Source organism: Erigeron canadensis, chromosome 9, assembly GCF_010389155.1.
Source record: "Erigeron canadensis isolate Cc75 chromosome 9, C_canadensis_v1, whole genome shotgun sequence".
Lineage (NCBI taxonomy): Eukaryota > Viridiplantae > Streptophyta > Magnoliopsida > Asterales > Asteraceae > Erigeron > Erigeron canadensis.
Window position 1 is genome coordinate 17,582,267 of NC_057769.1, and position 4,966 is coordinate 17,587,232.

Genomic DNA, 4,966 nt, shown 5'->3' on the forward strand with positions numbered 1-4,966 from the left:
GAGAGGTTAAGGTGATATGTTATGAGAAGCGTTAAAAGAAATGATACCCTTCCCTAAATTCTCAAATCGCCGGATTAAAACACGTTTCTATCGGATGTTATTTGTTGATATCTCGATATTGAACAATTCTGTAAGTCCCAACTATTACTAGATGGGTGCTGAAGACACCTCTATGTCGATGGTGAGTGAACTTTGCAACACGATCAATTAATCTGGAAGTGACCAGTTTAGATTGATCGTGTACCAGGTTAGCTGGAGTTACAGAATATAAATAAGTGCAATAATATAAATGACGAGTATATAAACTGGTGAGACAATATGTAATTTTCAAGTGTATTTTATTTATTACTTGTTCAAATAAAATACAAGGTTGTTGCGGAACCAAGATAATACAAGAATGTAAATATCCTAACAACCCATGAATTACAATTGATCTAAACTTGGAAATTCTCCTTAACAATCGAAACACTTAGAGTTGTGAAATGTTCCTTTTTACGATTGAGAGAATATTGCACAAGTTCACCAATATTGCAGAATATATGTATTTGCAAAGTTGTTGAAACAGCTTGTGCAAGGACCTCTATTTATAGTCGAAGATTGAGCATGGGGATCTCAACTTCGATGTACAAATATGGTTGACAACACACAAAAGTATTGTTTAAATAATCCTTTGTGTGTGTTAAATAAAGTAAGACAAAAGGTTACTTTATTCAACCACTCTACATCTTTGTATCTTTATCCAAAGACAATATCATTGTCCGGTTAAAAAGGATGTAAAGTAAAAAGGTCCTCCTCGTAATCAGTGTAAAGCTTTGTAAGAGCATTTACACTGGAGGATTCTCCAGTTGATTGATCTGGTAGATTGTCAACTGGGCTTCGCTGCCATTGCCAATCTCTATCTTCCATTTGTTGTCTTTGACTTCAACTGGAAGGTCTTCAGATTCTAGTCGTCTGATCTCAACTGGAGGAAGTCATCAGTTGCTAAACCTGTACAATGCAACTGGACTTCTAATATTTCGGACAGTTCCTCATGCTCTCCAGATGTCACTGGAGAGCTCCAGTTTAGTTAAAACTGGACCTAACAAATTCCCCCTAATTGTCCTGAAATATTGTCAAGTATTTTCAAACTTGTTTCTATACAAGTTTAAGTTTGAAATACTTGAATTTGATAAAACCTATTAAGTTTCCAAGACATTTTTATAGATCATCAAATGTCTTGGATTTTGTTTTAAGTGTTTGTAGATCTTATCAGATATCTTACTTGTAGGTTACAATCTGGCAACTTGTATATACATACAATTTCAAATAAATTACAAGAGAGTACACAAAATTACAAGTAGATAATAGTTAGAAGGAAAACTTAAACAGATGGCCCTTCGCCAATTTTCCTTCTCTTTGAGACTGATGAAATCGGCTGAGTATCCTCAGGATCAAGTCCTAATCTTTCTTCAATGTTTTCCTTGAACTTGATGAGATTTTGCAAAACATACTCCCAGCCTCTTTCAACTTTATTCTTCCTCTGCCTGCCCTCCAACAGCCTCAACATCTCAACATGCTCGGAATGACCATACTGATTGACATCCGGGTTCTCAGTAGTCCTTTTAGGTCCACCAAAGTATTGTACCTCAACAACAAAATGCTTGGCACCAGGCTTAATTGAAACCTTAACATCAGTAATCCTGCCTCTATTGTGCCTTCGACGCTGTACATCTGACAAATATGTGCGAGCTTCAGATTCATTTGTCAGTTTGATTTTGCTCGTGCTCAGCTTTTGTGTAGCAGCTCGAATATCATCAGTTGTGGGTTCAGATGGTTCTACCAAGTCCTCAGATTTGCATCTCTTGGTAAGGCCTTTTGTTTTCTTCCTTTGGACTTGGGTGGATTCAACACTTTGGTGACCGCCTTCTTGACCTGCTCAGTTCTCTTGAGAATCCCTTCAGATCTGATCTCTCTGGCCTTTTCCACCGATACATTCAAACACTTTGCATCCAGTTCAGCCTCATCATCCTGGTAGTGTTTGTCCAGTTCCACTTCAAGCATCTCCTTCAGTGCATTGACTATTCTTGGATCTTCTTTGATCTTCTTGTATTCAACAAGTGTCAAGCCAAGGAGTTGAGCATCAGTGATATCAACAAGAGGGGTTGGAAGATTTTTTCTTGATTCAAACTGGTTCGCCTTCATTTGTTTCTTCCTTTCCTTGACCAGGTATCCCACTCTTGCTAACTTCTGGCTCTCGCTTTCAGTAACTGGAGGCAACAAATCGACATTGCCAGTTTCCAACATTGGTGCATCGGTGGCTGGTTCCAAAGATTCATCAGCAATGGCCTTTCCCTTGTCAACACTCCCTACCACCACATCATCAAACACCTCAAACCCTTGCTCACCAGCCTCAGTACTGGTAGCCACCACAATCTCCTTCCCTTTACTTGAAGTCTTCACAAAAGTGTGAGGGGCATGTACCGACCTTTCCCCCTTGGCAGCATCTAGTCCCTGCCTGATGGCTTCAAAATCAACATGACTAGAGGGCAGGCGATCTAGAGGCTGCCATGATTGCATTGTCTTACACTCTTTGAAGACTCCACAAAGCATGCGAACTGTCCTCCAAAGATGATTTATCTCTTGAGACTGAGTCATTACATTTCCACTTGTCTGCTCTTGACTCTTTAAAATTTGTTTGAGAATGGAGAGATCATCTGAAGAGAGCCCAGTTGCAGGGACTTCCTGAGCACTGTCAGGCTCAACCGCCCTTCCTTTGCCAACTTCAGTGGTCAGATCAGATATGGCAGTTGAATGTTCAGACACTTTGCTAGCCAGCGTATCCAGACTGCACCTCAACCGATCAATCTCAGATGTAATTGGAGTGAGATCGACCTGGGGCACTGCAATCTTGGTGATCTCAGATATCACCTTTTCTATCAAGTTACTCTCACTGGCAGCCAAAGTTTCTTCGATCTTGAGACCCACTGAAGAGGCCAACCGACTCCCAAGCTCTGTCACATCTAGGCCAGGTTTGCTACACAGCTCTTGCACCTGCCTTTCCAGATTCTTAATATCAACCTCTGAAGATCTGACAGTATTGTTCAGCAGGTTGGATATTGAGGATGTGACTCCAGATTGAGTCAGTGCGAATGCCTCCCTTAAAGATATTGCCAATTGATTGGAGGATTCCACTAACTCGTTCAGCTTGCCAAACACCAAGTCCTCATTAGCAGAGAACTTGTTAATCCCCAGGTCAACCACTTTAATATTTTGCAGATGATCCTTGTGGTACCTGGAGAGGGACTTGGTGTTCTTCTCCAGTGTCTTTTGAATCTCTTCCACCCTCGCAAGAAGGTTCGAGAGATCGGTTTGAAAAGACACAACTGGCTGTCCAATGACGGAGGAGAAGGTGTCACTGGACCAGCTGAAAAAGCTACAGGTGCAACTGGACGAGGTATGACAATATCTGGTTCTCCAGTTGCAGTAGCATCAGTAGATAGAAGAGGAGGGGTTGTAGAAATGAAAGGAAGAGATTCAATGTGTCGTTCATGCTGAGAATGCTCAGGTGTGAACGACGGCGACGGTGGGGTTAGGATGTGTCTATTTCTAGGCACACCCATAGAAGAAGGTGATTGGCGAGAGGTGAATATTGGAGGTATTTCTAAGCTTTGTACATGAGTTGGGGAAACTGAAACATGTGGTTCTTGGGGTTGACCAAGGAGAGAAGGGAGCTGATCAAGTATAGTTGCATCAGCCATCTCCTGGTCAGATTCTGTCTCAGATGAGTCCGAAGACTCAAGCTGAAACACACCCTCATTTATGCCAAGATCCATAAATGTTGGGGGTGGCTGAACAAGTTGTTCAGACTCCTGATGACCAGTTTGAGTTGCCTCAATGGTATCATCAGTTCTGGGATCCGTTGCCGAAGCATCTTCTCCCTGGACAGAGGTGACTGGTGCCTCAACTACAACTGCTCTATCCTCAGTTGCAATATCACTGGCAGTGGCTTCAGAGACCACAGTCACAGATTGTGACTGGTCAGGTGCAGCGAGTCCAGATCTTGATCTCCTGCTCTTGGAAGATCTTCTAGCTTTAGGAACTGCCTGAACTCCTGCTTCTGCCACAGTTACCGCTTCTGTAGGCAAACCGGTGGGTCCCTCATTATTTTGAGGCCCGCCCAGTTGCCTTTCTGACTCACCAGATTGTGGTGCATCAGTTCGAGAGAATGCAAAAATCATTCTCGGGGACATCTGGACTTCATCAGAAGTGGACACCAGGTTGTCCAGATCCCTAACAGTTCTGGCACAGAGAACGAGGATTGCGTGTTGTTGTACTCGTCTCTGCCCAGAATCTGAATAAAACAAAGGGACAGAAACCTTGAAAAGGGAACACAAGGACCCCTGTTACCCTTCAACTTGAATACCAGGCTTCTGAACAAAATGCCTGCAAAATCCACCCTCAGCCCATTCCAAAGGCAGTACGCCATTTCTGCCTGGAAGGAGTTTATCTGGTCCAATCCACCAGAACTCCCTCCCAAACTTTCCACCAAGTGGACCATAAAGAACTTCCAGGATGGTGAAAGCCCCTTCATTGTAATGGACCCCTTGGTCTTCAACACATCCCCTCCACCATCTCCTTATTTCCCATATCAAGGAAGACCTGGCGGAAATTGATATTGGAGGAAATCACCACTGGAGTTTCATTATGTCTCCAGTAGTTGAGGTTAAGGGCTTCCCTCAACGTTCCAGTGGTGATGGTACACGGGACTGACCCATCCTTTAGAGAAAAGGAGATGGATGAGCAGTCCTCAGAAAGAGAGGCAGTGTACCAGAACTCACACAAGTAATCATGGAATAGCTTGTGTGGATTCAAAGAGAAGGCATCGCTGAGGGGAGAAATCCGAAGAAAGGATTGGATTCTCCCGATAAGAGAGTCAGCGGCCTGGAGCCCTTGAAGAGATGCCATTGTATTATTTGGATTTAGTTTA